We start from the raw sequence: 13099 nt of genomic DNA on the forward strand, positions 1-13099 counted from the left end.
GCTCTACAGTCAACACCAACTCCGCTTTATATCAAGTCTGATTACTCATCCAGTCATGTGCTCATGTCTGCCCAATGGTCTTGCTATAAGACAGGCCATAGATATAGTCACCAGGGGTTAAGCTTGGTATTCGTGAGTATAAATTTAAGGATACATTTACATGACAACGATGTGCTAAAAACAAAGAACAAAATTCCTTTGAGTTTTTCGCATACAGACGACAACATTGTCAAAACGATCCCCATTCACACGGATCCGCGAAAACAAATGCCCAAGCCGGAGTTGGCAATGTCCATTAAGCCTATAGACTGAACACGTAATACGCATGAACATGACGTCACCATTTGCACAAATTTGAATTTTTGTAGTTTACACAAAGACGATAACGGTATAGTTTTCAAAAACTTGAAACCCTTTAAAAAAAAAAAAAAACGCTGTTGTCTTGTGAAATTAAAAGGCCAAAATGCATAGAAAATGTTCCATATTTAGCTGAAAACATTGTCATGTAAAAGGCCCTTTAATTGAATTAGAATGACAGGAAGAGGAATTTACTGAACTGCAATTCTGGTAAATGAAGTGTTCTCTGGTAAATTAATCTATTGTTCTACCTTCAAACTTATTTTTTTGTTTGACTTTTTTCAAAACTTTCCAACTCAGCTCAATTTAAAAGTCAATGTTTGCTGGGTATAAATTTCTTGGAATTTCGTTTCCTTTTTCCTGTCTTATATTAAAATTTGAATTGCAAGTCTGCTACTTAAATTTGAATCGAATTTGAATCAAAGAACTGAATTGGGATTTAAAAGGCGTTCTCTATTCAATCCTGAAAATCTAATGCTCAGGTTGGGTGCAAGCTCCAGAAATTTGATAACACCTATATCAAGTAACACTGGAAACTATTGGAAAATGAGCCAAAATTATTCAAAACATTTATTTATTTAGCTAAAGTGGTTGATGCTCCGCTATCGGTAGTCATCATTACCCAAAAAACATTAGCATTCGTTAACTGCTATGTATCTCATTTCAAGCAATCACTTTAAAACATTGCCTCACTTCACCTCAAGGAAAAAAAACAAGGGGAAATTAGCATACGTAAAAACAATTTTCCCCAAAGCAAAGGCCTTCGTTCTTAGATTTGAGGCATTAGACAGATGTTACTCTCATGCCGGGGACTAATTTATTCTCTGAGATAAGTGTAAACCCATCCAAAGCAATCTGGCTTTGCAAAGACTCAAAATCTAATCTCAAAATCAGCTTGCTCTCAGTCAGGAAGAGAGATGCATCCCTCTGTTCCTGAGATGAGGTGATGATCATGCGAAATGAGCTGCAGAATGGAGGTGGGGTCTGTGAAGCAGAGTGACTGATGGACTCGTAGCAGGCCGCAGGGATATCCTTGCTTCTCTTCAAAGCAACTTGTCTTCCCTTCTGCCATGATCATCTGGACCTGCATGTCTGTCCAGTCCACCATTATGTCACAGTTACATGTTAAGTATGCCGTACTCCATCAGCTCTGAGCAACAATCACACTCCGCTTCACTTGCTCTTTTGCCCTTCTCAGCTCAACTGCTTATTCATGTGAACTCATCACATGTAAAGATCAACACTACACTTAAAGGTGGAATGTGTAATTTCTGCACTACTAGTAATACCACACATATTTTTTACAATGCTTTTTCCAAACATCCGAACTGCTTCTTTTACCTGATTCTATCTCATTATTCAAACAGGTAGACTCACATCAAACTCACTCCATATGCAGCTGATATGATATGATCCTGGGCTGGCGGTTGTCTTAATTAAGTTGGATCCCAGTGCCGCATTCGACACTGTTGATCATTCGATTCTCTGAGAATGTCTGGAGTATGAGGCAGGCATTTGTGGGACAGCTCTAAAATGGTTTTGGATAGAGTTTTATCTAGGATAGAACCTTCTCTGTTGATTTTGCAAACACTTCATTCCCTTAAAATATGGTATTCCTCAAGGATCTATTCTGGGTCCTATGCTGTTTTTATTGTATATGTGCACTCTGAGATCCATCTGCCGTCGCTATGTCTTATCATATGTTTGCAGATGGCACGCAGTTATATTTACCTCTTAAAGCTGGAAATGATCTGACTTTTGAAGAACATGTTGGTCTGTTTGAATGAGGTCAAAGTCTGGTTGTCTAATAATTTTCTTCAGGTTAATGAAAGAAAATCTATAAGTAGTAATATTCAAAAAATGACACTTCACCTTTTTAAATGTGCTACTGTATATAAATAAATAAAAATGTAAAATTTGAAAGTTAAGGAGAAAAAGTATTTCTGATAGTGACAATAGATGTCAGGAAGTTTATTGTTATGTACTCTAGGTAAGGAAACAACCTTTACATACACAGTAAAGTGCAAAGCTGCATAAGAGCAATTATACAGCAATGTCTCAGTACCGCAATGAATGATGGGTAACAATTTTGTTGCATGTGCGTGTGTGGTGAATACTGCTGGTTCAAGGGTGAGTCTAACACTGTCTCCTCGATTATGAAAAATAAATGAGATGCGAGTGAGAAGCCGTAGGACAATCTGCAACAAACGTGTAATGAACACAAACACTTAACAAAGCCACATGCCCATGTGACTGATCTCAGCCGCCGTTTCTTGTTTTCATGGGACCAAAATAATAAAAGAACGTCATGGAGACCGACATGCATAAATGAGCAACAGATACAATGTTCTACTAAACTCCACTGACTCTGTGGGAATTGGAAACATGGAGCATTGGAATTATTTTTTTGGAGCGGCTGTCTGTCATGAAAGCACCATAACACAGCTCTGCTCAGCTGCTGCTGCCCACCAGGGATCTCTAAATGAGAAAGTGAGGTTGAGCCACATTGGCTACACACTCCCACAGATGACAATGTTGAGATTTACAGCCTTCGAAAAGACATCCAATCAGGCTCACCTTAGTCTTCAGCTGTGTTTACTCTGTCTGGGCTGTTACAAAGCGTTCACATGTTGCTGATTGCCCTCTTTAGCCCCTGCTGGTAGAGTCTGTTACTACGCCATCTGACTGTGAGTAGCTTGTTTCTCCATCTGCGGTCATTAAAAATTAACCATGCATTTTTACTACATTTTTTTTTTTTTAAATGATTTTTTTTTTTTTACAAGCATATAGTCAATGTTTTGCCAGTCGACAGTTTGGATTTTGAACGCTCTTTAAAGCATAAAATGGAGCTTAAACTGTTTTTTTCCCCCCTAGTTTATATTTTTCCAGGCTGCTGCATTTGAGTCACAGCTCAGGATAGCTGCTAGTGAATGTTTTGGGGCTATGTGTGTTGTTGTGGTGCATTAGCCAATCATTGCAGTCATGACATAATTTTGCTGGAGCCCCAGAGTAATTATTTATGTGGTTTTTACAGTTCAGTTGATTGGCTTATATAGATCTGTGATCCCATAAGCTAAGATGGCAGCTCAGCAACTACCATTCAGATGAATGGGAATGCTAGCTCTCTCCATGTAATATAAACCTCAATATCCACCCCAGAAACGTGCTGTTCAACACTCTTGATGTCTTTGACGACAAGCTGAAAGACTGTGAGAAACCCTCAAATGAATATTAATATTAAGAAACTTGTGAAGCAAGATCTCGTCAGTCCCTTGACTGGCACCTTTGCAGATCTGAAGAAGTAGGAGAGGAAGCACTTCAAACTTCTCTGTCAGATTATCAATACCATGCTCAAAATTGAATCCTGAATCCTTTATTTTCCGAGTCAAAAGCAGGGCACTCTTTAAGAATGCCTGTAGGAAATTGAGCATCTAAATGCTCTCAGAGGACAAACAGAGTAATATCTCGTTCACCAGTTTTATACTGCTCTAGTTTTGCGTCTTAGAGCTTAGTGAGGGAACATTTGTAACTGTGTGCATGCTGGACATTCATGTTCATTTGCATCAGAATATGTGCTTTACAAGGATGCTTGATCTTTAAAGTTGTTCATGAGTGTCATGGACGTATGTTTTGATAGAAGCAGCAGCAGTCATGGCACAGCTCACATCCATGTTTAGAGTAGAGACTTTGGGTCAAATTTGGTCAATTTTGGGCTTCAGGGTGATACAATCACAAAGCTGAGTGCAAAGCCTTTTGTTGATGAAAAAGAGAGAGCGAGAATGGGAAAAACTAAGGGTCGGGAGAACGAAAACACACCAAAGGACATCTAAGGAGAAAAATAAGGCAATTTTCTTTCTCCTTGTTACTGTGGAAACTCAGGTTCACATAGCACCAATAAAGGGTCTTTCTGTTGAAAACAACTGGTCATACCACACGCTTCTTATGAAAGCTGTAATGGACTTCCTGTCGCTTTCATGAAATAGGCCTTACAGATTTACAATCTCATTTATGTCCAGACTTTACAGTGCCGAACTCAGAGGTCAGTCTAATGAAAACCGCCCTAAGTTCAATCCCACAGACACCATGGGGGCCAAGCGTGCCGCTGTAATTAGTTAATCCTTTCCGTAGTGTGTTAATGGTGGCCTCAAAGTAAAGGCTAGCTGGTGAGCACAAGCAGAAGTGGCGACAGCGAGTGAGAGGAAACCCAGAGAGGGGAGTTGACCCTAACTTCCTGCTCTCAGTGCCTATTGATCACCTTCCGTTTTCTCAATAGGACGTCGATACCTGGGTAGCTGGGAGTGTGTGGGATGTGTGTGATGGTTTCCAACCAAGGGCTTAAGATCAGACTGCGGGATCGAGGCTTGTAAAGGTCGAGCGGTGCGGGAAAGCTTGTGGGGCTCACGGTGAGGGCTGGGCATGTAATGGAGCTGGTGTCAGGCTTTGGCAGCGGTTGGGCTGAGTAAGAAACTGCCACTCTGAGTCTGAAATTAGACCTCGGCATCTTCCCCCTCAGCAGCTCTCTGCTTTCTCTCGCTGCTGTCACTCTTTTTCTCTCATTCTCTGTTTTTTTCCTGTGTTTCTTTCCCTTCCGCTCACACAAACAGTAGCTGCGGTAGTTCGTTATCTATTGCCCTCACATCAGGTTCTGTCCTCCTTTGGTCTGTTGCTCAGGATCTCTTGGTGAAGCGATCACTTTGCTCTTTTCTATGACTTGACATTTTTGAGTGTTGGAGGACAAAGGAGGTGTGTGTGTGTGTGTGTGTGTGGTCCTGGTATTCCCTACATTATGGGGACAAAATGACAACAAAAAAAATGTTGTCCCCATGAGGAAATAAGCTTATAAATCATACCGAATGATCTTTTTTTGAAAATCTAAAATAGCTTTCTACATTATAAAACCATTACGTTTATTGAATGTCTCAACAAAAAAGTGTGTGTGTGTGTGTGTACCTACCTAAATTATATTTTGGGGACAAATTTGTACCCAGAAGTGACCAAAATCTCCAAAAACCTCCTCAACCATCCTCATTTGTAAATCTGGTATAAAAATAAAGTAATTAAAGGTTTTTTTAAAAATGCAGAAAGTTTTCTGTGATAGGTATGTTTAATGGTAGGGTAAGTGTCTGTGTGTGTGCGTGTTGTTAAGCAAACCTGGACCTGTGGGACATCAATTAATTAAGGCTCTCAACTTGCCAATTTTTTGCTATACGTCATCGCTATTGACTGAAATGTGCCAAATGGATTTCTGATCTCCCATCAGGTGAGAAAGTAACCAAAACTACGTAAGATAAGATACGTAATGATCATTTTTTATGTTGTGCTTATGTTTATGTTGATTTATATTGATTTATTATGTGAAAGAAATTGTTTTCATTACTGATGCCATTGTAGCAATGCTCTAATGCTGCCTTCAAGGGCACCTGGGAAACTCGTACCTCAGAGTCAGGGATTCATTATTACGACATCACACATTCAAGTCGGGAAAAAACATGGAAGTATCCTAAACAAAACAATAAACCCATCTACCTGAATTAAAAATTATGAAAATTTCTTTCACTTATTTATACAAGGTATCAAAATATTATATTTATATATAAAAAAATTTTTTATATAATAAATAAATATATGAATTATGAATATTATAGATCAGTGTCTCTGCAATGTTTCAAACCGATACGTTCAAAATGTTTCAAACCGATACGTCCCTTTGAACCTCACAACTCAGCGACTCGTGCATCATTTAGAATTCTGAGTTTCTCCACTTGTAAATATGACTTTACTCGATCATTCATGTGCACAAAAATTTACATTTATGAAATTTCAGACTCCATTTCAAGAGCATACAGTTGCTGTCAGCCATGATTAATTGGAAAGCATCCAATAATAGGGGTAGAAGTAGGTGCGTCATTATCAGCTCCTTATCAGTTCAGTATTCAGGGCACTGATCAGGGAGTCGGACATTTTAAGGGCTGTCTCAATCGCAAAATCCTTCCAGTGCACTGAAATGTTCATTCCTTAAATGTCCCACAATGCTTTGTGAAAACCAGGCAGCATCAATGCTCACTATGACTAGTTCAGACAGCAGGTAAATGTGGTCCAAATTCGATTTATTTATTTATTTTTTGCTCAAATCTGTTTTTCTCATGACAGTGTGAACAGCACAAACCACATGGAATCTGATCTTTTCAATTCGGATTTGTGTCACTTCCATATTTGCAATGCGACCTCAGTTTGAACAGCCATATCGGAATTCCTGCGACTTTGACGTCACTCTAGAGCAACATTCATCACAATTCTGCACTCATGCTACTCATGCTGTCCTCTGTGTTTACTTATGTATGACAGCGTGGTGCGTGACGTCTTTCAACTGTTATTTTGCGCATGAGGGTCAGTCCAGGACCATAATCTATTCGCACTGGAATCTGATATTTGCAACATTTAAAACAACAAAGTGAACAGCTATACAAAAAAAATCGTATCTGAACAATGAATCGGAATTGAGCACTAAGGCCTACAGTGTGAACTATGTCACACAAACCAACTCAATACATATGACACGTAGAAAAAAAAAGAAAACGGATATTTAATTATATTTCAGCATAAACATGCACTGATAGACAGGTAGTGAACATACATTTAGAATTTATTTACAGCTGATATGAAGGGTTATGTTACAATAAAGTATAATGAACTTAAAATAGCATTGCAAAAAATAGTCAGTTACAATCAGTTTTGCTGTTGTTCATAAATACCAGTAGTGGTGTTGTACAAAGAGGACGTTGTCATATCACCAGAAATAGTCATCAGTAGCTATGTTTTCGTCCACCTATTTTTATGCGCCTATTTCGGGATATTGCATAAAAAAAAAAAAACACTGGATGGAAATGCTGAGCTGCTCTATCTATACAATCCCACACGAAATCTGAGGTCCGGTGAGAAGAGACTTTCTCTCTGTCCCCAGATCGCGATTAAAGCATAGAGGAGATAGAGCCTTTGCCATTGCCTGTGGAACAGCCTTCCGGCGTATATCAGATCGGCACAGTCCTTAACTGTTTTTAAATCGTCTCTTAAAACCTTTTTTTTTTTCTTTCTTGGCTTTCAATTCACTGAGTTTCTGTCATTAATGTGTGGTTTGCCCTGTGTTTCTTCATTTTTTGTGTTGTTCAGCAGCACTTTGGTCAGCTGTGTTTGCTGTTTTTAAATGTGCTATATAAATAAAACAAACTTGAAATGCCAAGATGCGCATCAATTCTAAAAATGCGCATAAAAAACGTATGCGCTCAATTCATTCGGATACATTTTTTAACCGAAAAGAAAGCATGCGTACCGAATAAATTCCTCGATGCACATTTAAAAAAGTCATGTGACGCAATGGGACGGCATAACTGGACCAGCCAGTGGACCAATCTTGTTGCAAAGCATCTTAAATGCTGTTTTTGGTCATTCTGAAAAGCCTAAACAAAGTCTGTCATCAAAGTGGTTTGGTATAATTACCTCCCAGAACTGTCTTACATGAGTGTGTTCCCGAACAGCAGGCATCCGCCTCCGATAGGTTGCTCCGATTTCGGTGCAAGTAATTTATTATATACAAAAAATTATAATATGCAGTGGCTTCTCCTACTGCAACTACTTCCATTTTTCTTATTGACATTTAGTGCCAATTTATCAGGAAGTGACGATTTTGTTCTCTTCGGTTGGATGGAAACGGTGCTTTATTGGTAAATGTTTAATACGAAATTCCCATTAAATTAAGTTAAATTCGCAACTTTGGATAGAAACATAGCTAGTGTCCCAATGTGTAGTGAGCCAGGGTCCTTACCAGTGCCTGAATTTATGTACACAATTATTCACTACCTTTGAAGCTAGGGAGCTGATTGAGAATGCACCCAGTGAGTCATGCGATTCAAAATGGCCGCCCCCTTGAGGAGACCCGCTCAACGTAGAATAAAATGGCTTTTATTAGGTTTCAGATATTACTCGCATCTTCATCTCTTATAAGAGTACATGCTTTTAAACATTCTTTTCAAAACTATTATTAATATCTTTGTGTAAAACTAAAACTAAATAAATGACTGAGTGCATCTTTAATTCTTTTTTTTTAAAGTTGCCAGCCACCCCCCAGCGATTTTGTTGTATCTGAACATGCAATATATCAAAAGAAAGAATAGACAAAAAATAATAATTTGAATAAAAAAGAAATATATCGGATTCAGAACGTTGACCAAAGTATAGATGGAGTAAATCGAGTCCATCAAACACCCCCAAAGCTTCACAGTCCTATAGCTCGTCCTGGGCCGACATCTCATTTGTTAACATTAGGCTTTTTTTGATTTATATGCTGTTCAATGTTGGTGATCGCTTGTTTCTACATCTTCTTCATATGTGTTTTGATCAGGAGATTAAGTACTCTTTCAGAAGATGTGCCATAGCGCCCCCTACCGTATACCAACTAAAACACGGATTCCCGGAAAATTCTGTGTTTGGCGAGGAAGCATTTTCTTGTAAATAACAGAAAATTCTGTGTTTTGCGGGGAAAGAGTTCATCTACAGTTATGTATATGGATTTTGGACCACTGTGATTTCACTGCAGACAGGGTTATTACCCTGCTCAATGCGACAGAAATTTAAACTAAGCAGCTGACAAAATGTCCTGCTCATCACCTACCATGATCACAGCAGGTTAGAACAACAACTAAAATGAACATAGAAGTCACACCATTCATTGCTCTCTGCTGCATCGTGTCGCACCTGTTTAAGATACAGTATTAGAAACGAATGATCAGCAACTTCACTGATCATTAATTCACTCGCTTTGTCGTCTTAAATGCCGGCAAATAGACTGCGCACTACTGACAAATCACTGAGTAATTTGATCGTTTGCCGAGTGTTAAATGCAAATGAGAGGTAAAAAAAACAGATGCATGCAGATACACTCATCCTGACGTTTACGGATGGCAGCTCAACCGTTACTAATTAAACCGTTGCTCATTACATCTGACCTCTTTGTTCATAAATAACTGGCCTATTCCGTAACATGCACCCACATACAGATGCTGGATGGGATGGGATCATCAAAATAAGGGCGAGATGCTTCACACATCTGTAAGTGATATGGTGTGTGTGTGTGTGTGTGAGAGAGAGAGAGTGTGCCCCCCCGTACTCTACTCTGCCATTAGCAGTAGATGAGAGGAAATTACAGCAGAATGAATTGGTGGGTGGTAATGAGTCCAGGGGTGATTCTAATCAGTTCTTAAATTAAAACTCAACATTTATGCAACATTAATGAACAGAAAGCATATTTATGCGGCTTGTGTCTTCCACCCGTCGGATGGGCACACGTGCCACGCTGATGTTTAACATGTGAGGTGCATGTACCGCACTGATGATGGATGCTTTATCCTCTTGAGGGGCTGCGGGTGGCAGATTGGCGTATAGATTGAGTCGGAGCTCGACGCTAACCGTATCTGACGTGCTCAGACACTAAGCCGCAGGTCGGTCGGGATGGGAATGAGAATGATGATGAAATGTTAGGGTGGTAATACACTGGGCTGGGAATCGAAGACCCAAGCAATAGCTCATTCTTTCAGGCCAGGGCGAGATGCGCTTGAACTGGTCTCATATCGGCTATGAGTGGTCAGTAGAGCGTAGTGTCGGCGCACGCCGTCTTGGAGCAAGACCTGTCCGTGCTGATCTCGGCAGAGACGGTTGTATTTCTGCATCAGCTCACCTGGGAAAATTCCAGCCTGGATGGCAGAGCAGTTTCAGCAAGTGTTTGATGACAGTGACACGACGCACAGAAAATCACTACTAATGGAAAGCGAGGACCCTGCTAGATTTGACAGCTGCTGAAAGCCAGACTGGACAGGAAAATAGCACAATGCCCAGAAAGACATTTATAACAGGTCATAATTTATAATAAATGTGGCATTCTTATGCAAATCAACAAGCAAGAGGTTAGATGAACAGAAGGAATGAGGCAAATGACTGAGCTAAGACCAACCGTATCGAATCTGAACCACCAGGAACTGACTGTGCGTGTGTGTGTGTGTGTGTGTGTGTGTGTGTGTCTGTCTGTCTCTCATGCCTTTAGGCTTTGCAGGCACCTTCTCTGGAATGAGATGGGAGATTTTAAATGTGTCCTAATCTACTGGGTGAAAAAAAAAGCAGTTTGGTGTATTTTTAGACCTAAAGACCTTTAATGTCATTTCATCGTGTTGGTGTGTTTTGTTTGTTTCTTTTGTATTTTGTTTTTCTTTTGAGAGAGAGAAAAAGAGAGGTTGTAACTGAAAATAGGGAGCCCATGCTGCCTAAACGAAAATGTGCTCAAGGGGAGAGACAGAGATGGAGGATAAATTGGGGAAACAGATGCACAGAGAGACATTTTCTCAAGCCAGAATTAATCAAAACAACAATCAATTTTTCTCCCGCATCTCCAGACTCAACAAACTGATAAAATTGAAAAGACAAGCATCATTAGACGGTTCAAATGATTTGCAACTCCACAACGAATCAACGCAGATCTTCAAAGGGATCAAAAATGTGCATGTTACTTGACTAGTAGAGAAGTCAAAGAAATTGTCGAATGAAAAAAAAGACTGTCAAAACACAGAAATTGAGATGGCTTGATTTAATCAGAGTTGTTTGTCAAAGGAGCTGAGCACAAGGATAGCATACGTTTTTTTACTTTAGGAGAACATTTCAGACTTTTTCAGACTTTTCACCTGCGACAACTAATCGTATTTTCATTAAAGCTTTTTGAGAATTGCTTACTCTCACTTAGAACAAAGCCAACCAGCATTTAAATCTCTTAATTGCCTTTGAGCGCTCATACGTTTCAAAGTAACTTAGGCACTGATATAGACAACTCTATACTGTAAATAAAAATATAACAAGATCTAAACCTGAAGGATCGCTCATATTATCGCAATATAAATCCTCATATCGTCTAGCCCTAAAACTTGCTCTATGTTAAAGCACTAGGCATTATTGAGACATAACAGTATGACCATCTGTAAAGCTGTTTTGAAACAATATGTATTGGGAAAGGAGATACACATACATTTGACTTGAATGAATTACACTCATTGTGATTATTTGTGTGTGGAACCTTTTTTTTTTATTGCCTTCACACCTAAATTTACAAATCAATTCCTTTTGATTTTGTGAAATTACATTTGCCTGGCAGTCTAATAAAGCATTATTGAGTTGAATTGCTCTAATTTGAATTAAATTGAGAAAGCGAGCGAGAGAGATTGCTCAGGGACAAACAGAGCCGAAGACACAGGAAGAAGGGACAGATGGGAAGGTGAGGAGAGGACAGAGTGTCGAAGAAAAGGATGTGGAGGGAGTGAAAATGTGAAGGAGACAGAAAGAGACAAGAGTGGCAGGGATTGGCAGGATGTGACGGGAAGTGACAGTGAGCTCATTGGGGCGGCTGCTGCTTTACTCTCCAATCACATAGTCTCTCTGTCCTCTCGGTCATTTAATCTGATCGGGGAAGTGTGGGGAGAGAGAGAGAGATTGAAAAACACCGTAGAGGGTAAGAAAGAATGAAAATGGGAAGGTTAGAGCAGGAGGAGACATTTTATTGCCACTCCTTTTTCTTGTGAATGCTATCCCTTTTTATTGACAATCAATTGTTCTTTTTCAATCTAGTTTTATTCTTCTTTTAGTCTTTAGGGATAGTAAAACCTGAAAACCACCTTCATTAACATACCAAATAGTGTCTTATAGGAATATTCCTGGTTTAGTCAAGTTAAGCTCAATTAAAAGCATTTGTGCCAAAATGTTGATTACTACAACAATTAATTTCTACTTGAATTAATGTAAGTGCCTTTTTAAAATTATAAGCTTCACACTTCTGCTTTTAAATCCGCCCAAAATTGGCCCATTTAGTTCCATTGTAAATACCTCAATATAACCTTGATGTCTGTTTGCGGGGTTTTTTTATAATTATTTTTTTATAAAGGGAACTATGGACGAGGTCCTTTTGGTCATCAAAATTATGCCACAAATGTTGTGGATTGAACATTTATTATTTAATTAATGAAAAAGCAGAAAGGTTTGTGAGTTTTGATTTAGAAAAAAAAGCAATAATAATAAAAAAAACAAAAACAAAACAAATGCATGTGTCATTTGTATGTGTTCTTGTTTAACCTATATTAAGAGGACCAAATGTCCTCATAAAGGTAAAGATAGTAAAATGTTTGACATTGTGGGGCCATTTGGTCGAGCCCAGTGAGGAAAACAGCTTATAAATCATACTAAGGGATGTTTTTTTGAAAGGTTTAGGGGTAGGGGTAGTGTAGGGGGAGAGAATATGCAGTTTCTACAGTATAAAACCCATTACGCCTATGGAAAGTCTACATGAAGTGTGTGTTTGTATTCCCAAAATTATTGGGGAAAAAAATGTCCCCACAAAGATGGCAATTATAGATGCACAGGTCGACCAGTTTTATTTATATTTTGGCTGATCTCTATTCTGGACTTGCTCACAAACTGCATTGCAATCATTTCCCCAAATGTCACTTGTGTGGAAATATTATGAAGTCTGTAAACAGGACGTTAACACGACCAAAGACGGGACATGCCGAATGACGGACACAAAGAGGAGAACAGAGAAAATACAGTACCAGGCACAACAAGCTCACTGTTTGCGATGCATGAAATATAGGAAGAAAAATATAAACATTGAATTGGTTTATATGAATGTATCTCTGAAGGGAACTAACTGTCTTCAGAA

The 13099-nt window shown here is 39.0% G+C and overlaps 1 protein-coding gene across 2 annotated transcripts in view; it reads left to right on the forward strand.

Moving 5' to 3' along the window:
• Positions 1-13099, forward strand: part of olfm2a (olfactomedin 2a) — an 89149-nt gene that overhangs the window by 49944 nt on the left and 26106 nt on the right. The gene's annotated exons all lie outside the window — the stretch shown is intronic.

This window comes from Rutilus rutilus (genome assembly GCF_951802725.1).
Source record: "Rutilus rutilus genome assembly, chromosome: 1".
NCBI lineage: Eukaryota > Metazoa > Chordata > Actinopteri > Cypriniformes > Leuciscidae > Rutilus > Rutilus rutilus.